Below are 23,883 nucleotides of genomic sequence, written 5' to 3'. Positions count from 1 at the left end.
TCTTGTGTGAGTTTTGCATGCATGCCGTGCTGCCAACAACTACATGCATGTTGCGGTTCCTCACGGGTCTATTTCAAGTAGCCGGCTCTTTAAAAATGATCTAATCTTCTTTGTGTGGTTCATCAAGCACCAGAGAAGCTGTGGCTCAGTCTCTTCAGCAAGTGTTCCTCTTTCGACACACACACACACACACACACACACACACACACACACACACACACACACACACACACACACACACACACACACACACACACACACACACACACACACACACACACACACACACACACACACACGCTACGCCTACACATGTGCACTACCCAGTGTTAGGGTTACAATTTTAGATTTATTTATGCACTTTTAAAAACATTTATTGAAATTTTTATTCTTTTTAAATGTTTATTTACAGCATTAAACATTGAAATGTATATTGTAATAGGCTGTATATTAACTTATTGGGAGAAAACTGGTAGTTCTATGTAAAATCAGACGTTGAGCACCCCCATATCGCCAAAATGGCATGATCCTCGTTTTGCTGCCAAGCTTCGACTGTGAGATTGGCTGAGAGAGAAATCAGGCTCCGCCCATCGAAGCATCGAATCTTCGACTATTGGGGGTCAACCCATAGTATTAAAGAAATGGACGTAGTCGTCGTGACATCAACGTTGGTTTGTGGACTGCCGTTTTGAAGCCTCGAGTTTGGCTGATAGGGCGCCGCCATGTCGAGTTTTTGCAACCAGGAAGTGCCCGGAAGTGACCAACGGCCGTGTGCGGAGCTAGCTAGCATGCTTAGCTAGGTGAAACTGTAATTTACGGTAAATGTCATTTTAACTGGGCTGATAACTTTGTCTAGCGAATAACAGGCTTAAAACTAAATGTAAATTTACTGAGGTAATAAATCAGGAGCCGGACTTCTTTTTGCAACCAGAAGAGTCGCCCCCTGCTGGATTTTCAATAGAATGCAGGTTTCAGTGACTTCCGCATCGGCTTCATATTGTAGACCGGAAGCTTCCCGCTTGGGTCAGCCCTACAACAAACCATATATAACTAGGGAGATTAAAGACTATATCAACTGCAAGACATTGGCCTTTAAGAACCAGGACAGAGCACAACTGAAAACTGTAGAAATAGAGCTTAATCACTTGCTCAGGGAAGCCAGGAGGAGACATAAATTATTAATTGAACAAAGGTTTACAGAAATTAGTGTAAAATAAACTATGGGACACTGTGAAGGTAAACACTAACATGACACCAGCTCAAAGATGGAGGTCAGATCAGTTTTTAAAGACTTTCGAAGCCTCAGGGCCGGATGAAATATCTGCATTCCTCCTGAAGACATGAGCAGAGGAGCAGACAGCTGCACAGTGCCCCATCTTTGAAAACTCAGCAGACTCACACACCATCCCCACCTTGTGGAAGAAATCAGTAATTGCACCTGTAACTAAAAAACCTTACCCAAAGGTGAATAATGATTTCAGGCCTGTGGCTCTGACCTCTGTTGTCATGAAATATCTTGAGAGGATAATGGTGTCGTTTCTTAAGCAAGATGTTGGTGAGCTTTCAGATCCCTTTCAGTTTGTTTGTAAGCAGCAGCATTTTACACCTGGTCAGCAAACAGCTCAGCAGGCATTTTGATTGTTGATTTTAGTTCAGCTTTTAACACTCTGCAGCCTGAAATGCTCATCCAGAAACTGAAACATGTTGCTGCTTTTAGTCTCTGGTATTTTATTATTTTTATTTATTATACTGCTGTACTTTTTTTAACAAACTGTTCTCAACAGGTCAGAGTAAACAATGCTCTCTCTGAGCCCAGATCAGCTCTCCTTTTTACACTTTACACTAATGACTGCACTAGACTCCACTCTGACAATTACATGATCAAGTTTTCAGATGATACAGCAATCCTCGGCCTTATGCACGAGGACAGAAGCTTATCATACAGAAATTTAGGAATGTGTCCAGTGGTGTCTATCTGTGTGTTAAATGTGACCAAGCCTGTGGAGATGGTGTTTGTCCCAAAGGCTGCAGGTGACCCCGGGACTGTACTCATCAAAAACTTACCCGACACTCAGGTTTTCTCTTGGTATCTTGGTGTACATATCGACAGTGCACTAAGCTGGAAGGTCCGTGTTGACGCTTTAGTTTACAGTCGAGACTCTGGAACAGACAGCAGACCTCTGCCCGAGGATCTCAAAGTACATGCCGGTGCGTATGGGACTAAAAGGTCAGAGATATAACAGGGCGAGAGGCCATGAAGAGCTTTAGAAGTGATCAATAACATTTTAAAGTCTACTCTAAAACATACTGGGAGCCATTTGATCATATTTCTCTGTTCTGGTTAAAAGGCTGGCAGCTGTGTTTGGACAGTGTGGAGTCGATTAATAGATTTTTGTGTCAAGCTAGTAAAAAGGCTGTTGCGGTTATCCAGGAGTGTCCTCATTGTATCTGTGGAGAATACATCTGGAAAAGGTCCATAGGTGAGCGTGTTTGAATGTGTGTGCACCTGGGCTCCTGGTGATCTGCAGGGCATTAACCTACTGGCTCATGGGACAGTCTCAAGATCACTTTCAGTTTTCCAGCGTTCAGAGCTGTGGTGTGGCTGTCCTGACTGGACTTGTGGGGATCTTGTCCTGGTTTGATTCCCCCTCCCACGCCCCCATCTGTGTAGGCCTGCGTGTTGTTGTTATTGGGGCTGTAGATGGTCCAGGCTGGTCATCATCTCAGTTTTGTTTTCACTGTAATGAAGTTTTGGCCATTTTTTGTTTGTGCAGTGATTCAAATAAAGACAAACATTTACCTGCAAGTGTTCCTGTTTACAATCATTTACATAACTAGTAATGTGTTTGGGAAATGATAGAAGGTTAGAATATACTGTTATTGTGCTTTATAGTGTTACATATTTTTTTTATGCATTTTTCAAAGTGAAAAAGCCCACCAGTGTGCGCCCAAAAATCTGTCCAGTGTGATTAAATTTTTTTTCTTGGACACACTCTTGCACCTAACATTTAACAGGACAATATTTTGTCAGATGCATTTATATCTGTGTGTGTGTTTGTGTTTTTCCAAAAACCCTCTCATGGAAGAAGGGAAAAGCCAATCAAAAGTAGAGAAGGGGCGCAGGATTTATAATCCTGTGATGACTCAACGCTGATACCTCTGGCATTCTTATAACTCACCAGCTCTATTTCCAGCCTACAAACAACATATCAATTTTATTTTCACAACACCTTTTCTGAACACACACCTGAAGGAGCAATTGTCTGAAATGGTCACTAGGTGGCAGGCTAGGATCATGATGGGGAAACTACGCGACCTACTGGCTTTCATAAAGTACCTTCACGTTGCAATTTGCTTAAATGTCCTTGTGTAAATGTGTATATTTTTGAAGAAAAAAAAGGACAGGCTCACAATATAACACTGGATTTTTATTACTAATGAATTAATGTGTTTATATAAATACAGCAGGTGAGGGAGGTTATTTAAATTATTTTACTGCTGGGAAATTTGATCTTTAATAATACATCAGGATTTATTATTTCACTCTGCAAAGAACAGTGAATTTAGAAATGTAGTAAAAAGTACAGTATTTCTCTGAGATATAGCGGAGTAAAAGAATAAAGTAGCATCTAATGGAAATACTACAGTGAAGATTCTGCACGTCTACATTGTACTTGAGTAAATGTAATTAATTACAATCCACCACTGGTGCAGCCAGATAGCATCTGTGGTGTGATTTAATCTCTTTGGTATTTTACCTGTTGAGAATGTCATCAGGTGGGCTTATGTTGTGTTTTCTGGGTGGGGCGCAGGAAGCCAGTGTAACTCTGTCACAGTTGAACATGTTGCTTCTTGAAAATGTTCATTAAAAGGTTGAGAATGCTAATGTGAAAGTAGTCATTTGTGTCTGTCAAAGAACCCAACACCACACCATCCAAAGTTAAGTTGGTTTGACATTCGGGGTAAACCAGGTCACTGCTATAGGGTTGACGTCCTACGTCGAACTGGCACAGCATTGTGCACAAAGATCTTAGACATTGGAACAGTCCTTAGGAGGGATTCGATGAAATAGCATCCTTGAATTTTAATCATTGAGGGATCCTTCCTTGACTTTGAGAAGCGCCTCGTGTGTCACAAAAGACCGCGCTAAAAGTTTGACCACACCCATGTTGAGCAAGGCCTTTCCGAGAAGCTGAGGCAGTTGACAACAGTCACTTTTAAATCTTTGCCTTTTTTGTGTGGCACAAGTGAAGCCATGTGTCATGAGTTATTATTAACGTTACTTTTCTGTCCAGAAGCTAATAATACACGCTGCGCAGAGTACAGTGCCAAAAGACTTGTGTCCCTGGGCGGAAAACAATATGGCAATAACGAGATGGCAATGATAAACGTGAGTTTCCCGTAAAAATCTGGATGGTTAGCAAGTATGAGCTAACCTGAGCTAACCCCTGGGCTCTTTGTTGACTTCCATACGACAGCGTGTTGCATGTGACGTCGTTGAGCACTGCCCTGATCTGCACCCTGCAGTCAGGGGTACTTGCCTCTAGTGGCAGTGACCAGCAATATTATAAAGCTGCAGTACCATAGGCTGCAGTTTCAGGACCCCCCCTGTTCTGAAGCCGCAGAACTGGGACTGTAGTTCTTTTGCGACAGTAGTGGAGTGATGGTGGTGATGCACAGCAACACAAAGGAGGTTAACCCAATCTTCTCGGACGTCGGCTACAACCCCCTCTCTAAAGGAGGCTTGACAACTGTAAAACAATGCAGCGAGAAAACAGAGTGGTTGTAAACCAGATATTTAGACATCATAGATGTAACTTTCTTATATTTCCACTAATGGAATCACAACAGACATTTGCAGGTCTGCAGGTAGAAGATTTCATTTTAAACTAACCAGTCATTACTGACTGACGGAGCTGCTGCTATGACATCATTATAATATATTATATTTAGTGAGTTGATACAGAGATCTGCCCAGCCTTGCTGTCTGTGTCCTCTCACAGTCCAAAGACAAAAAGGTTTATTAGAAACTCTACATTGTTCAGAGGTGTGATTGGTCTCTTAGTATGTGTCAGCCATGTGGCTGTGATAGATTAGTTACCTGTCCAGGTGAACCCACTTCAGTGTGATCTTGCTGTTTAAAGAGTTTCTGATGTCAGTTGTGCACAACATGGTCAGTTACTCTGTTCACCTTGTGTGACGTTTTAGAAAGAGAAAACCACAACAGTAACAGTGACACAGAAAGAGGAAGGAGGTGGGTTTTACTTGGTGTGACTGGTGACTGTATGTGCTGATCTCAGTTGACCAAGCTTTAAAATGGAGGACTCATCTGTACCGTGGCTGCTAGGTAAGTAAAACTGTACTTAAAGTGTGAATGTTTGTCTCCATGTTGTCTCAAAGATTAGTTCTAAAACATGTCTGGTATTTTTGAAAGCAGCAGCAAGTTAGAGAGTGAAAAACATAAATACAAAGACTGAATTCAGTCAAACAGCATCAACAGATTAAATACATATTAGCTACAACAACAGAGCATCATTGAACAATGAAATATACATTACAGCAAGTGTTCAGATTCAATTGTTAACAATTTGTAGCTATTCATACAATATACTACAAATAGTATTTTTTCTTTAACATAGAAGGAAAGGAAAGGTAGTTTTAAACAAAAGGTATTTACAAGGGCTGCGCAATTAATCCTCAAAATCACAATGAGGCCAAGCGCAAAGAACAAAAGGTGCAATTTTTTGATGAAGGTGAAATGTGTGACAGAACATTGTAATAATGAAGAACTTTAGTGTCGCAGAGACGCTAAAAATCCACAAGAAAACATGTTTATGTTTGCACTTTATTGTACAATAGTCTAATACGACATAAACCGTATTTTGTATCATATGAGGTCAAAACTACAGTTTTACAGCAAACGAACAGTTTGAACCTAATCGTACCTAAATTATATTGTAAATAGAAACCGCATATAATGCCAAATCAGACTCAAATTATATAAATTATTAATTATAATTTAATTTTACTCAAATTAGAAACCAAACCCAAAACACACATTGATCTAGTTAATAATAAGATGAAAGATGAAAATGGCTAATTGATCCACAGATTTGTAAATATATATATACAAATCTGTGCATCAAACACGTATTTTGAGTCTTTTTGATTGATTGTGTATAGTCTATAGTAGCAAAATACTTAAGGGCTAAAATGTGAGACTTGTGCTAAGTGTAATAGTAAATTCAAATCTGGTGTTTGGGTAAAATAATTAATTGAATTCATTTATGTTAGATATTTATTGTGTTTTTATTAGGTTTATAATTGGGTGTGTAAACTCTCCTCTACCCACTTCCTGTTTGTTGCCTACAGCATTAAAGTTTAGTATAAAAATACAGACATTCTGTGGTATTAATTCATGAATATATGAGATATGAAGTCAAGAACCTGCTACAGTTTTTAAATTTCCAAAGACTGCTTTAAAACTTCTACTTTAAATGAAGTATAAAATATTAACTCATACTCAACTGGGATCAAACAGTTTAAATTCAAAGTTTTAATATTGTTGTTTTCATGTTTTTGTTTCAAAAATGTTTCCATAAAGTTTAAATGCTTTACATGTATTTTACCATCAGTGAGATTGCTCTTACTTACCTAGCAAGGATTTAAGAAACACTGAATTTGTCCTTAAGTAAATAAAAAGTGTTCTTTCCATATCTATGTGGATGTGAGGTTTTTCTGTGCACCACAAGCAGGTTGTTCTGTGTTGTAGAAAGCACAGATGTCTTGTTTCATGTAAAACCTCAAACCAACCTGAGTGTGTTTTCTCTTTAGTTCTGACCTCACTGCTGAGCTGCACAACAAACCAAGGTGAGAAAACTTCTTGACATGCATTACATGTAACAACGTTACATATTTAGGACATTATTTGTAATATTTATCACTTAAAGTTTGCATGAAATGTAAAGTGGAGTGCTTTTTGGTTTTGTTTATGTACGTGTTTCCTGTAAAAACACAAAGCTAGGGAGGTACTGATTGGCATTACGCCCCCACCCCATCATACAGACTCTGTATGGACTGGTTCCGGCTCACAGTGAGTGAACACGGCAGCCGGGCCGGGACCGAACACAGTCTTCAAGGCCGACAGAGGCCAGTTTGACAATAGGGAATACAGTAGTGAGGTGGTTTTCTTGCCATGTTCACGGAGAGGCTGCTGAGCGTGGTTTCATTGCCCCCTCACCTGTCTCCGGTTCCCATTCAGGCGCCGCACCTCACCATAACTTTTGCTGGGTCCTCCCGGCCCTTCAGTGCCTGAGTAAAGGTGTAAACCTTTACAGCATTATACTGTTATATGTTTTTATTTTAAATTAGTATTAATTATTATTTTGTTTTTCCCTTTATATAAATAAAAAAAACATTTCCACCACAAATTGGTGCAGAAAAATTCACCACAATGCACGAAATTATGTGTAACAAACTAAAATTTCTGGGAAAGGACCACGGACCCCGGCTTAAAATATTTCCCCAACAGTGTGAAAAAGAAACCTTCACCTTTGACGTCAACTTTGAGAGTTAAATTTGAAAACATTCAGGAAACATGAAGAAAAGTTTGTCAGGTCAGATCTGAGTTTCACTCAAAGTTTGACTCAGCACCTGAAACACAGAGATCAGTTCAGCAGTGGAAATTGTAGACAGTGAGAAAGTAGGAACATGAAGAATGTGGAGAAAATCATTTTTAAAAAATGCAAATTATCTCTCTAATCACACAGTGTGTCTCTTCCTCCAGCCTCTCTGACTGTGAGTCCCAACAGCTCTCAGTTTTTCCTCAGGAAGTCTGTCTCTCTGAGCTGTGAGGAGGACGACAGCTCTGCAGGATGGACGCTGAGGAGGAACACAACCAGAGAAACCAGGACTCAGTGTGACGACTGGGGAGGAGAACCAGCTGGTTCTTCCTGTAACATCAGCTACATCCTCCCATTGGACAGTGGAGTTTACTGGTGTGAGTCCAGAGAGGGAGCAACCAGTAACACCATCAACATCACTGTCACTGGTAAGATCAGACTGTGGAGTTAGTGTTGATGAAGCTGTGTGTAAATGATGAAATGCTGTAGTTTGTCTCTGTGTTGAGGTGGACCAGTGATCCTGCAGAGTCCTGTCCTCCTGTGATGGAGGGACATGATGTCACTCTGCACTGTAAAACAGAGACCCCTCCCTCCAACCTCCCAGCTGGTTTCTATAAAGATGGCTCCCTCATCAGGACTGAGCCTACAGGTCACATGACCATCCACCATGTTAACAAGTCTGATGAAGGCCTCTACAAGTGTAACATCAGAGGTCGTGGAGAGTCTCCATCCAGCTGGATCTCTGTCACAGGTGAGGAGCTCAAAGATAATTCTCAAACTGACCTTGTTTTGTTTTGTACATTGAGTTCAGCAGGTTTCAGGACAGCAGAGATGATTCATGATGTGACAACATTTCTAACTTTGCAATCTGCAAAGAAACAAGAGTGAAAGAGTGTAACCCACCGTTTGATTTGTGGTCTTTTTAACCAGACATAGATAGTAAATTTACTTCTGGTTGCCTTTCTGTTGCCATGTTATGAGAAGCCGCCTGGGCCAAAATTAATACTTCACTTGCACATACATACTTCGTGCACATATAGAGTGACATATTTGTGTTATTTTAACGGTTGTATGTGCAGATTACACTTCATTAAAAGTCACAGAAGTCACTTGGGATTAAAGCATCAGCTAAATCAGCAAATGCCAATGTAACATGCTGATGGCGAAAAGGGTGAAGGTTTATTACAGGAGGACTAACTGCTGCATGAAGAGCAATGACACTGCCACCTGGGTCTCCCACATGAAAGGCATTATTATTCACTGTGCCACAAATAATACCCACCCACCCCTAAATCATGTATGTACATACTCTAATGGGGCACTCAGACCAATTTAAGCCACGGAACGCTTTTCCTCACGGGGGTTTTGTTGCTGGACATCTGCCAAGTGTTCATGCACAACACGGTAACACAAATAAACACAACTTTTGCAAGCTGTATGAACCCAAAGTAAACATTCTGTTTTGATTAAAAAGCAATAAACAGATTAAACTGATGCCGAAATAACTACAATATGATGCAGATTTGTTAAATATATGAATTCATGCATTATCAGGTCTGTAAGCAAGACAGCAGGACAACAACTCTTAAAATGTTTGTTTTCTGAATGCGGTGTGGATTTATAAATGTAAAATATTTTTTAAAAGCTTCTTTCTTTTCATATGTTTATTTGCAACATTTTATGCCGACATTTATAGGCTATTAATGTTTTGGGAGCAAACTGATAGTTCTGTGTAAAATCACACATTGAGCGACCCCATATGGCCAAAATGGTACGATGCTCGTTTCACAACACGTCTGTGAAGATTAAACTGTGAGACTGGCTGTTGAATCAGGCTCCTTCTATCGAATCATCAAATCCTCAACTATTCAGGGTTAAGCCAAAATTTTAATTATAATTTATTGTTCATTTTAGCAAACCCTACCACAACAGGTCCTCCATCAACCCCGTCTCCTCCTGGTTCCTCCTCTCCTCCTCTCTCTGTGTCGTGGTCTGCTGTTCTGTCTTTCTGTGTTCTGGTTCTACTGGTTCTACTGGTTCTACTGGTTCTACTGGTGAGACGGTGCAGCCACATTAAACCTAAAGGTTAGTCACAGACTCAAACAACTAAAAAGTCAAATTGTGTTTCACTTTACTGCCACACGCTGCAGTTCACATTTAAAGTCACATTTTACTGTTGATGGATTTCTATTAACACTTCTGGACGTACAAATAATAATTAGTTCATAACAAGTTACAAACCGTTTCTTTAATTCAGACGTCCATCAGGATTCTCATAAATTACATTGCTGTTGTTAAAGGAGACCTATTGTGTTTTTCCACATTTTATACGTATCTACAACGTTACAATGTTGGATGTTCATGTTAAACATGGTCAAAGCTTCAAATAATGAGGTTAAAGTCAGATTTCCTCCTGTTCTGAACGCAATGTTTTCAGCTGCTTTGTCAACCAACGTCTCGGTTCCATGACTTGTGGAGCCAGATGGAGCCCATTTTCCATATATGGTCATTTGCTCCCACAGCTGCACGCAGTCTGTCTGTAACACACCAGCAGCCTGCTAACATGCTTCAGTTCTTGGCCAATTAGACGACAGTGGGCTGTGAGAGAGGGGGGGGCCTTAAAGAGACAGGAGCATCTACAGCTTGTTTCAGACAGAAGCTGAAATGAAGGCCTATATGAAGAATAAGTATAATTTTTTCAAACTTTAAATCATACAAAGCTGCTATACAAGAGTCACAGAACTACAATATAGGACTGGAAAAGCAGTTTAATAGGTCTCCTTTAATAAAACAATCTCACCACAGGGTCCATTTAGTGAGCTGTGGAGCTTTTGATCGAATCACATGACCTTCCTTGATTTGAATCTCTGCTCCCTTTGGTTCATTCAGCTGCTGGAGAAGAATTTGGGGATGATGACATCGCAGACGACATCACATACAGTGATGTCAAAATATCACATCACCTAAAGCAGCCAATCAGACGCAGCAAAGGTAACAATGTTTTATTGATTCTGGTCTTTGTGAGGACCAATTTAAATTTTAGAACTTGAGTGGGTCAGAGTAGAAGAGGAGAAACCAGAAGTAGAAACAGAGCTGGTCAAGTTAATGTCAAACAACAGCAAAGGCAAGAGGCAGGCAGAGTTGTGAAGCTGAGGGGGTTTGGCTGGTAAGGTGGCGACGCTGGTGTTCTTAGGAGTAATCCGAAGGTTGGTTCTGGAGAGTGAACGGGCAGGCAAATCCAAGGTTGAGGGTGGAAATGGAGTTTCTAGACACATGGCCATAGCCCGCTATGAAGTCACCGAGGTCCGGTCCTCCGTAATTATATGTAGCCTGCAACCCTCAATGCAACTTGAAAAACAGTTTCCCCCATCAGCGTCCACACTTGGGGAAACACATGAGGCAAATGAAAACCTTGTGTGCTTAATAACTGACAGCACCACAGTGCAAACCGTGTTTTGGATAATAGGCTTTGTGAATTTCCAGGTGGGTGAAATAGGGTGAAGCGTCTCCCCATTAAGAGAGACACTGTGCGCATTTACACATGAGGCACAGCAGCCTAACTTCATATTTAAATCTCCCGACACGCCAACATGATCGGTCAGGCTCTAATGTTAATTAATGTTGTCATACAGAGAAACTGTTTTGGAGTAAAGCACCCATCCTCCTGATCAATCCTGAGCTTCATTAGAGCGTCTACATTATTTCAGAAGCTAAATGTTGAATTCTGTTTCCTCTACACTGTCCTGTCAGGTTTATAACTACAGTTCTTAGTTTTGCTGCATAAATGTCCCACAATATTTGCTGTGACATTAATTCTACTTTGTTTTGGTATTTTTATTAAAATATTTTGCACTGTGCAAAAAAATGCATGCATATACACTGTGCATGTCCCCGTATTTGCTTTGCAATATCTTCCAGTCTGTTTTCTTTCACCTTGTTGTCGGTCCTTGGAAAAAAATCTCTCTCTGGTTCTTCACCATTGATATTCTTTGTTTATCTTTAGTAGTACTTTCTTCTTTCATATAGTCAGAGATCAATTACTTTACGCAGCTAAAATGCTGATGTAGAGATGTTAAAAAGAATGTTCAGCAAAACAAATCAAATGTAGAATCAATCATGTTTTGTGCCCTGTGGTGAATCTGTTAAGAGACGCTAACAGAGCTGTGGTCGGTCAGACACGGCTCTGCACATTTCACTGCTGGACTGTTAATAAGGTATTCCTTTATTGACCCCCCAAAGGGGAAGTTCAACATTTACATGGTTCTTCATATTTAAAGAAAAATTTTAACTCACATTTGGATTTCACTTTTGTAAAGTTAATAATTTAGTAGTTTGTGTGACATCCTGACTTACTGACGTTGACTAATAAACTTTATAAAATGCTGTCTATGATTAATGTGTTATTTGTCCCCTATTTTAAATTTAGCAGATGTAATACATAAAGTTACGCCTTTCTCTGTGTATAAATATTGTCAGTTTGTCCCGGTGTGTAGCAGAGCAGAAAGTAAGCTACTCTGTCACGAGATAAATGAAATACCTTAACAGCAGATCAGATGTGCAGATGAGTGCAACACACACCGTTGTGCACACAGTTGTTTCTTTCTGTATACGTGTTTGGTCCATAATAGGACTGATTTCAGTTTAACTTTCTGTTGCTGCAGCAGAATATTTTTGAATGTCGTATTAATTTTGTTGTTCATTAGCACATCCCTAAACAATACTGTTTCTGATAAGAACACTTCAGGTGAAGGTGGTCCTGCACATGTTTCGATGGAGGACTAAAAATTTAAATATAAATGTGTGAAATGACATGCCTCTGTACATCCTGCTCACATACAATACAATATTTAAATATGTGGAAACTGTTGTAATCAAACAGTATTATTGATCTGTTTGTTTTAATGTAAGTAATTAAGTTTAGTTTAAGTGATTTTAAATGAAAGAGAAGACGGACTCAGCAGACTAAAAATACTTGATTGTGCATAGCATCTTTTTTTCAGCTCTGAAAAACCAACCACAGCATTAACTTCCTCCAGTTGATTCCAGTAAACTATGGCCTTACATCGGTGTCGTTTCACACTACAGTGTGCTCTGCTTTAGCTGATAGTGTTTTCTGCCTCGTGCTGAAATGTGTGAAATCCTTTTAACAGAAGCGAGCAGCTTTGTGGTCTTCTAGTTTTAAATTACTACCCTCCAGCCGTACTTGGTCTTTCACCTTTTACAGTGTTAACAAAAAGAACACTGTATCACCTGCTGCCATTTATAAAGTCTATAATGCAACTTATTATAATTCTACATGAAAAACAACGAGTTGCAGTTCTTGTAGGAGTGCAAACACTAGCAGTAAATATACTAACAGTTCTAGTATCAGCTGTAGTACCTGCAGTTATGTAATTTGAATGCATTTTAATTTCCAGAGAGTGATCCAGCTGCAGTCTACTCAGCAGTGAGAGGAACAGGAGACGTCAGTTATGGACAAATAGTTGTCAGACCACACAGGACGAGAGGTACAGCTGCTCTTTATTTACAGACAGAGTCGGGCTAGCTGTTTCCCCCTGCTCGCAGTCTTTAACATGATAGGTAGATAGGTATATTTATTTTGCCACATTAAAACAATTTATATAATGAAATGAGTTTGTAACTCCCTTCTGCTACATAGCAGACAGTATACAGTAAAATACAAGCAATAATAAAAATAAACTATCATCAGTGGAGCAGTGCTGAGGATGAATTAGAGTTTAAGAGTCTGATAGCTTAGAGGAAAAAGCTGCTCTGCAGTCTGGTGGTGCGGCACCAGAAACTTCTATATTTCTTCCCAGAATGCAGCAGGGTGAACAGGCTGTGGCTGGGTGGGTCCTGTCCTTTAGCATCCTTTTCTTGAAATCAACAATCAGATATGAGATTTCAAAGACTGATATATTATTTGATGTATGGCTTCCTCCTTGCATAATACAGTTTCAGGTTGCATGTTTTGGATGCAGCGAACTGTGTTTAGCGACAACGGTTTCCACAGTACATCCGAGCCCATGTGGCTATATGTGTCACAGAAGCATGATGGTTTATTAGGCAGTGCAGCCTGAGAGCTTGAAGGCAACGCACATTCAATGGTTTTAGACCTCGCCCTTTACACACTGAGATGTCTACAAATAGAATTCTGAATCTTTTCACAACATTATCTACTGTTGATTTTGAAAGACCTAAACTCTCAGCACTCTTGCATTGAGATACGTTCCCTTTGAACTGACTGAGACATAAGGGGCCACGACCCATCATTTCACAATCAACACAACACACCTCAAATTTCAAAACATGACGCTTATAAAGACCGAATGTCCAAACATTGTTTGTTAACTTAATCTGAACATTTTATTTTTCAGCTTGTGACGCTACACTGACTTCCTGTTATCATATCTGATTGCTCCTGTTTGGACAGCGCCACAGGTGTTTCCTAGCAACAGATTCAGATCCCTGAAGTCTTTACCAGCTGAGACATTTATTACGCTTTACTGGTGCGACCTGATTCAGTGAATCTCTAGTTTGAAACTCTTGTTAGTTCCTGAGAACTGAGTGAAGCAGAGTTGTTGTCTGGTGACGGAGTTTCTTTGTCTCCAACAGTTTCTCATGTTGTTTGAACTGTTTGTGTTTGTGTGTTCAGAGTTTCCAGCAGAGCCAGAGGTCGTCTACTCTTCACTGAGGTAGACCTTCACACCTTCACACCAGTCCAACCACTGATGTCCAGCTGGCCTGGAACTGGTCCCCAGAGCCCCTCACACCTCAGCACATCCATTTATTAGATTTCACTGTTAAAGCTAAATTAGACTAAATATATATAAATGGTGTAAAATCAGTCACACAAAAAATGGTTAAAAAGCTTTTTTTTAAGTTACTCATGCTTTTTTTTTTACCCTGTAAGTGTTTCAGTACGGTGCTGATCACAGACTTGTTGTTTTGTGGATAATATAATAACAAACTTTACGTTTGTTTATATTTTATTCATGTTCGTTGGTTTCTTGTTGCTGCAGCAACATGTTTCTCTACAGGATCAATAAACTTTGGTCTCGTTCTTGTTTGTCTCCTGTGGTTCTGTTGGTTTCACAAAGCTGTCGAATGGAAAATGTGAAATGAATTCACCGATACACACTTCTCGTTGGATAACTAAAAATAAACAAAGCTGCAACCGCAGACTCTGAACAGCATGAACACAATTCAGCTTCAGTACAGAGCTCGGCGCAGCTTGTTAACAGAGTGAGGAGCTTTGTAGCTGGTGATCTGTCTGAGCTCCACAGAACCAGAGTCATTGAGAAATGATGCTGTAGTCAGTCTCTCTATGGTGGTTTAGCTTCACACACCGCCTTGCTGCCTTGCTAAACCTGCCCTGTCTCCACTCCTAAACGTCTTTTTCTTTTCCAACCTTAGCTGAGTTTAGCTGTGAACCAGGGTTTGTCTCCCTCTGGTGTGTAGAGATACACAGGACTCCTCACAGACACTGATGTAGGACGTCAGCCTGTGTGAACTCATCCAGACAGTTAGTAGCAGTCCTGAAAACATCCCAGTCACTACAGTCCAAGCGCACTCGAACGTCCTCCATAGATCACTGGTCCACTTCTTTAAAGTCTTCAGAACAGATTTACAGTACTTTAATTTCAGCCTGTGGTCGTGGAAAATTGTGGTTTTCCTGGTGAGGGATAGAACAAATAATTGAGTTACAACAACTGTTGTGTTTTAAGAATTTATTAATAAGAGAATAAACAGAGTAGGACTACTCCAACACAAAGACCAGAGGTTCTGTCTCCTTTGGTCCAATATCTGAGGTTCGAGGAAGCCCGATTCCAGGATAGTGACCGTTGCTACGGTGTGGTATTTGTCCCGCCCCTCCTCTACTGTGATTGGACAGCTGAGTAAAAAAGTGACAATGACGAGCACAACGTTTTTCCCAAAGTTGAACATTTTTCAACTCTTGCTCATCGCCCGGCGCCGTCAGAAAAAAACGCTTTGGTGGACACGGGCCCTAAGTAGCTACTGCCATCATTGTGTCACAGTCTAAGATGCAAAGAACATTGTCGTCTAGTGTAAACTCCAGCAAAAAGCTTTCAACCGCAAACAATTCTACATCTGATTTATTGAAGCATCTGCTGAAGCAGCACAGCAACGTGAAACTTACAGAAAGCAACTGCAGCAGCTGCTGTCACTGATGCTTGGACTAATCGGGAGAGAGTGGCGTTAACGCAACATTTTGTAACTATAATACTGCTCTCATAAACAGGCTAAATGTGCAGTAAACCCGCTGTTAAAAAGTCAGGATTTACTCACTTTATTTTTTTATTTCAGCCGGTGGCGTTAAGTAACATTAGGCCTTGGCTCTATGCTCTAAGCTCTGTAAAAACCACACTCCTTGCTGCTGTTATGGATATGATGTTAGTTAAAAAGTCGGGGGAGACTGTTATGAATCTTTAAGGACAACCCAGATTAATTTTATAATCCAGTGTCGGGTCGGAAATAAGGACCGGCCGGGCCAGTAAAAGACCTGGTCCCTACCCTAACCAACGTAATAAACTCAATAAAATTACTCTATTAGATTTCTTCTTTAGTCAAAAGACGGCGTAGTCAAAAACTTCACTGGAGACGGTCAAGAGTCGGTGCAAAAGAGTTTATTCCAATAAAGGACCGATAAACCCGAGCAACATCCCTGCAGGTCTCAGGATGGAACCGAGTTGGTGGTCAGCGAACATCGCCTTATATTCACCTTAAGCTCCACCTTGTCCCTCCCTTCAGGTGGGCGTTACATCTTAACTCCTCCTTATCTCCTCCTTCTAGGTGGGCGTTACTCCTTAACTCCACCTATGGTGTTCGCTGACCATTCCTCCCTTTTGGTGGATTTCTTATCCTCTACTGCCATCTAGTGGCCTTTTTCTTGTACTGTTTTACCAAATTAACCCTTTCATTGATGTTACAATTTCCACTTTTTAGCTGTTATTATATGTAATTATTGTTACCATTTATCTCTCTTTATATTTTTTACATTACTGGATTAGAAAATCCACCAATATGTTTCAACTTCAGTCCCACCGTATTTTTTAAAAGTTATACAGGCATAGTTTGACACCATTAAAACTTAAACACTTACAATCGTATTTTTTAAAAGAATTAATAAGGAATAACATATTTCATACATATATAACGTGATTCAGTGAACAATTACATGATTTAGCAATGCCAACCATGAGGGTGCTTTGTCTCATACAAGTTAACTTTCAGCAGCGCAGAGCTTGGTTGCATGCAGTACCTAGCCGTACCAGTTGCCATAAATCACAACATGTCATGATCTCATTCTTGGCTTCAGTTCGCGATGATCTCAGCCCTGGCGTACGTGACTTTCTGCATGTGCCTTGCTTCTAATGAGTGGGTTACGGTTGGCTAGGTTTTGCCTGCGCGGCCTGAGCAGCTTCTCTGCTCATGTAGGCACATTAAAAAGCACACGTTCACAGAGAATAAGAATAATATATGATAAACACACAGCGTATAAGAATAAAATATGAGTTTGAACACACTCATTAAACACTCAGTAGTTAAACACTCAGTAGTTAAACTTTACACTATAAAATAACACTTTAAATGATGACGATGTAGACCACCATTGCTCTAGTAATTAATGATAACAATTTAGGCTATAATGCTCCAAAATAATTCACAACACTCCCTCCTCTGAGGCTGTAAAGCCTCACACTTCATAAACCAACACTGTGACCACTGAAAATAGGCGGCCTATTGTATTTGCATATGAAACCTATTTCTCAGACTTGTAGACCTTCAAGAAAATACCCAAATTAGTGTTTACACGTTGTGAAATAATCAATAATCATGTGGTGGGATGTTCCTGTTTCTAACACATTTGAGCAAGTTATAATGACAAGGATTTCCATTACTCCTCTCTCCTTATTACCCTTTAAATGAGTTTCCCTTTAAATGAGCTTAACATATTAAACTACCTATACGTGCTATAATATAGTGAGATATACCTTGTAAATGGTTTACACTTGTGAAACAAATAATATCTTATGCAGTGAGCTGTTCTTTTCTTATATACTTTAGCAAGCTAACAATTATAACAACACCTAATGTGTTGAAAGGCACACATCAAAACAATCACATGGTGCATAGTGAACTTTCCAGACATAAGAGTGTTTCAACAATCATTCATGTGACACTTCAGAATGGTGCAAAATGTCTGATAAACATGTATGATGTCTATTTTGAAAGTTTAGTCCGTGGTACTGTGGAACTCTTTTTTGGCACTCAGGTTTCTTGGGGAACAGACTGGGTACCAATTTGAGGGTGCTCAGTCGTTTGTAGTTTCAGTCTTGTTCTTCCTTTTGCTGGTTCACTTGGACTCATAGCTGGTGATAGTCAAAGTCGTCTCTGTGGTGATGCAGGTCGCGCTTGATCTTGCCTGCTGCTGCGTCTGCCTCACGAGGCCTCATAGGAGAGTGGCCTCCTCTGGTCTTTGACTGGCTGTGAAAGATTATTAAGCTTGCTTGCAACTGTATCTTACTCTTACCAATAAGTGAGCTTTATCCTACTGTTTGTAGTTTGGAGACTTTAACTATTGTTTCTATCTGTCTAATTTTTTCAACATGAGTTTGCTTCCTAGATATTATATTTGCTTGCAATTTAACCCCTCTAACATCCTGTATATCTGTGTATTGAATTACATTGCTATTGGATGTACAAATAGCAAATCTTGAAACACTCCATTATTCATTAGTGCACTACAATTCTTCCATACTTCAAACTAGTTTACTAATACTACCTACAGAAACAGGAAGAAAACATAGATTAACACAGATGTTCAACAAAAACAGAAAGAAAACATAAATGAACTCAGGTGTTCAGCATCACACATGTGTCTCAGGTTATCATTACAGTTGCTTGGTTGTTCCTGTGGAATACATGACAAAGGTCAGTCATGATTTGATACTCACAATCATCAAATTTAAGCATGCAGTAGCAATGTGCTGCTAAAATTGCTTTATAAGGCTTCAATGAGGCTTCTCCTTTCGGCCTCTTTAAAATCAAGCCTGAAAGGTTGCCTGTCATTGTATCTGCTACATCGAGGAGCTCTGCGCTGGCTGTTCCTCTGCACAAATCCAGAGCAGACAGTGATATCTAACAATTATAATATAAAAATAATCCCACTAGATTCCCTTTTTCTAAAAACTCTGTTTAAAAACACAAGGAATGCCTGATGTTCTGATCCCTTTTTGCTGAAATTTAGTAACAGGTGGCTGCTGGAGGAGAGCAGGACACCAAAGTTATTAACTCAGTATATTTGTGTTAATGAATCAATTATTAATGACATATCTTGCTATTTTATAGATCCTGAGCTAACCTTATTCTTATTCCTAGTCTATTTTGGATTTAAAATCAGTCTCTATTTTCTTTTTTCTTCCCCTATCTTTCTATTTTTTCTTCTCCTACAAATTATCAACACTCCTACTCCCAAACTCTTTTGAGGTCAGTCTTCAAACAGTTCTTTTTCAGCAGATGTTGCAGTTTTCAAGGCCTCTGATAGTCTGACCATTTGTAATGTTGATCATGTGAGACAGAGAGCTCTTCCTTGGTGATGTCTCTGTCAGCACTCGGTCACATGTGAGAGCATTTTGGCTGAAGTTCATTTTCACAGTGAAGCCTTCTTGACCTTTTAAACTTTGTGCTGTTAGGTTCACAGTCTTTAAGGTGGTGTTGTCCTCTTTATGATTTGACTGTAGATGGTAGATGTGGTCTGACTCGCTATGTCCTCAGCGTTGGGAAGATGCTGACGTCAGTGGAGGTGGGCTTGGGCCTGTGATGCATCAGGTTGGCACGCCTCTCTGTGGAACGCCTCCTGTATCACTGTTCGTTTGTGGCCCTCCCTTTCTTCCTCACAGTCAGATTCTGCTGTGTCCATTTTGAAGCTGCTCTCTCGCCTTCTTCATGAAACTTCAGAGCTGCCATCTTGTCCATTGTAGCTCTGTCTCGCTGTCGTCATGTCTCATGGTTTGTTGTGCTCTGCAGGTATCTTGGTCTGTAGGCAGATCTTTTGTCTTTCTGAGATCTGTGCTATGACGAACTTTTCACTTTGTTTGGGAGTTGTTATTCTTTCTAATCATATCTAGCTCTCGTCTCCTCCCTATCTATTATAGCCTCTCTTTTTCCATCTCTCCTTTATATCTGAACTCAACCCTTTAAAGACCCTAATTCTTTTTTCTTCTTCTTCTGCCTGTACTGGCCCTTGACTGCACTTACTTATATCTTTCTTCCACTTGCTCTATACGTTTCTTCATCTGGGGGTATATCTATTTAGACCTTATCTAACAGGATGGGGTCTTTCATTATTCTGTCTCTGTGACTACTTTTCCTTCACTAAAGGCTATATAGTATGTCAATATTATCTAACTGTTGGTCAAACTGTTTCTCCATATTTTCCCTTCATTCTAAGCTTTCTCTATCTCTTATCTGACGTCTTTTATTTTATCTTTAACTACTTAGTTTTGCTGTTACCACATATGTTGTTGCCACAGCTCCCTCCTTTGACCACCTTTGCAGCTAATATTTCTTTTTTCTGCTCTTTACCATTTAATTTCACCTGCTGTGTGCCTCCCAGGACAGCCATCGCACACTCACTGCGAGCAAACACTTACTCTGTGGAAACTTTGGAATTTGGACGGCCTTCATGCCTCGAAAAGGAAAAAGACAGTTAATTGTAAAGCCACACAACCAAGAAACTAGAATGAAACAATTCATTGAAAGAAACTCAGGCAGCTCCCCTTTGTTTTTATATCAAAGAGCTATTCAACTGAAAAATCATCAAAGTAGTGTTTACTAAAAATAACTAACTTCAGTGAAACTAACAACTATTAAAATATCAAATTCATTTTCTCACATCTAATACAAAATTGATGGCTCTCAATCCCTTCTCTAACTTAAATCCTTCATAGATAACACCTCACATTGCTGCCTATCAATCTGTACCTCTATGTTCCAATAAATTGGCAAACTTTATCAGATGTCATCATTTTTCTAGTTTTGTTCCTTCTCCTCGACCAAAAAGTGTCTTCAGCCTGTTATTCTGAACTAAATTTCCTTTATTATCATAATACTTCAGTAGGCTGTTTCAACTACACTTTTCCTTTCTGTATCCAGCAGTCATTGCCATTCTTTTACTAATCTGCTCACTGTCAAGCTGTTATTGGTTCAAAAAACTTTTATAACTTCTGTTATTATTAACTAATGAGTAACTTGCTATAATGTGCTGTTGTTATCCTAGAAAGGTGCAACAGATCACAAAACTCTCATAACTTTTGGTTTAGGGCTGAACTGCTCTCTTTTTCTCTCTCTCAGCCTGCTGTCCTCCCCCACATGGACACACTCACACTCACTCACACAGACACAGCTCAGCTCCTGCTCTGTGCCTCTCTGTTAGCGTGAGCAAACTCTTTTTTTCTCTTTTCTCTTCCAGTCTTCATTATTCGGGCGTGGACTGCCACTTCAGAACTTTATTTTGCACATAGCTTTATCACAATTCAATCTGAGACTGCATCAAAGCCGTCTTTTACACTATACTAGTCCACATTCACTATTTCATCAATATATTCATATATTTATTACTTTATAACTCCTTCCATCAACTTCTTATACTTATTTATATCACCATATCAACTCTATTCATCTGTTATCCTTAAGCTTTATGTTAGTTTAATATTAGATCAGTTATTCAACTGTCATTATTTTATACTTTTTATCTAATGGTCTTAAACATGAGGCTTCAAGACTCAAACTATTAGTATTATTATTTTAGGCCTTGGTAACATTTATATGCACTTTTTCTTAACACACAGCTATCAACTATTTTCAGCAATATTTACATGCACGTACGTCTTCTGACTCCTATCTCCTGCCGGCTTCTGACTTTATGTACATTACCTAGGCTTTCAGCTGAATAGTCTGATCCACTTCCTCAACACAGACTTAATTTACACTGCCTAGGTTTATTTCCAAATTAATTAGCCTGATTCACTTCCTCGACACAGACTCAATTTACTCCGCCTAGGTTTATTTCCAAATTGGTGGACCTGATTCACTTCCTCAACACAGGCCCAATTTACACATAAATATAGCCTCTCAATTCACTTCCTCAACATGAGGGCTTAGACAGAAATGATTCACTTCCTCAACACAAAATCTGTCTTTATAAATCGCTACTCAATTCACTTCCTCAACATGAGCGCGTAACACTTCTTTAAGCACGCTTTATTCTCCTATCCTGCCGCAGTCCTATTTAGGCTCCTAGCGGTAACGTGCTATAGTACATCCACCCGTTCAGTCCGAACCTACCATCGAAGAGCCCCAACACTCAGTTGAAATCCTGCGATATAAGCTCGCGGTAGCCACGTGATGACTATTTTATTAGCCTATTTTTGCCCATGCAGCCCCGAGCCAGTAAGTGGAGCGCCCCAGCACTCAGCTGTGACCCTACAACTCTCCGATCCGGCGGTATCCGCAAAAATGCTTAAATTCTTATCTCTTCATCAGCTCACTACGCCTATGCAGTCCTGTTCTGATTGGATCGAAGCTCCCCGACATTAAGTCGAAGCGTTGCGATTCTTAAAAAACAGCGGTATTCACGATAATGGCTTTAAATTCTTATCTCTTCATCAGCTCACCACGCCTATGCAGTCCTGTTCTGATTGGATCGAAGCTCCCCGACATTAAGTCGAAGCGCTGCGATTCTTAAAAACAGCGGTATTCACGATGATGGCTGGAAAACACTTATTTTACTTACCCTTAAAAGCAAACAATTAAACACAAAAAGCGCATCTATTCTACTAGCATTACACACTTTGACATAGACATATTCCGCACCATGGTTCACACACACACACATGCAAATTTAGCTGCTATTGCATTTTGCCTGCATTTAGATTTGCACCGACTCTTACCCTCCAGCGTCTACTTTCTTTCTTTATTTAGTTTCAATTCACCATTAAAATCCAAATTTCGTCTTTTAGTAAAATATTTTATACTTAATTTACTGCTTTTTGCACTCAAAATTTATTCTAGGTTCAAGATTGAGGAGACTTTAAGATTCACACCTGGGCGGAAAATCCCGTATTCAGACACAGTTAAAATGCAGAATTTTGGTTAAACAGGTATTCTGCTTACCTTTTCTATGTGGCCACGTGTCTCAGATACAGGCTGTCCGTCCCGGTCAGAAACTCTCGGCCTCTGGACTCAATCTCCTGGCTGGCCTCGCCAATTGTCGGGTCGGAAATAAGGACCGGCCGGGCCAGTAAAAGACCTGGTCCCTACCCTAACCAACGTAATAAACTCAATAAAATTACTCTATTAGATTTCTTCTTTAGTCAAAAGACGGCGTAGTCAAAAACTTCACTGGAGACGGTCAAGAGTCGGTGCAAAAGAGTTTATTCCAATAAAGGACCGATAAACCCGAGCAACATCCCTGCAGGTCTCAGGATGGAACCGAGTTGGTGGCCAGCGAACATCGCCTTATATTCACCTTAAGCTCCACCTTGTCCCTCCCTTCAGGTGGGCGTTACATCTTAACTCCTCCTTATCTCCTCCTTCTAGGTGGGCGTTACTCCTTAACTCCACCTATGGTGTTCGCTGACCATTCCTCCCCTTTGGTGGATTTCTTATCCTCTACTGCCATCTAGTGGCCTTTTTCTTGTACTGTTTTACCAAATTAACCCTTTCATTGATGTTACAATTTCCACTTTTTAGCTGTTATTATATGTAATTATTGTTACCATTTATCTCTCTTTATATTTTTTACATTACTGGATTAGAAAATCCACCAATATGTTTCAACTTCAGTCCCACCGTATTTTTTAAAAGTTATACAGGCATAGTTTGACACCATTAAAACTTAAACACTTACAATCGTATTTTTTAAAAGAATTAATAAGGAATAACATATTTCATACATATACGTGATTCAGTGAACAATTACATGATTTAGCAATGCCAACCATGAGGTGCTTTGTCTCATACAAGTTAACTTTCAGCAGCGCAGAGCTTGGTTGCATGCAGTACCTAGCCGTACCAGTTGCCATAAATCACAACATGTCATGATCTCATTCTTGGCTTCAGTTCGCGATGATCTCAGCCCTGGCGTACGTGACTTTCTGCATGTGCCTTGCTTCTAATGAGTGGGTTACGGTTGGCTAGGTTTTGCCTGCGCGGCCTGAGCAGCTTCTCTGCTCAT

General features: G+C 40.0%; 1 protein-coding gene and 1 long non-coding RNA gene across 2 annotated transcripts in view; one reads left to right on the top strand and one right to left on the bottom strand.

The window, feature by feature from the left end:
- The window catches only part of LOC119911602 (coxsackievirus and adenovirus receptor homolog), a gene marked incomplete in the record, with an annotated part of 454,111 nt that overhangs the window by 170,151 nt on the left and 260,077 nt on the right, over positions 1-23,883 (bottom strand).
- Positions 9,584-14,685, top strand: LOC119911678. The gene is made up of 4 exons (XR_005445960.1): positions 9,584-9,707; positions 10,512-10,613; positions 13,040-13,129; positions 14,278-14,685. It is a non-coding gene; the product is annotated as an uncharacterized LOC119911678 (long non-coding RNA).

The sequence above is a fragment of the Micropterus salmoides genome, unplaced genomic scaffold (assembly GCF_014851395.1).
Source record: "Micropterus salmoides isolate LMB-PRFRI ecotype aquatic unplaced genomic scaffold, ASM1485139v1 Ms_hic_scaffold_2, whole genome shotgun sequence".
Lineage (NCBI taxonomy): Eukaryota > Metazoa > Chordata > Actinopteri > Centrarchiformes > Centrarchidae > Micropterus > Micropterus salmoides.
This window is presented reverse-complemented; position numbering and strand designations above follow the sequence as displayed.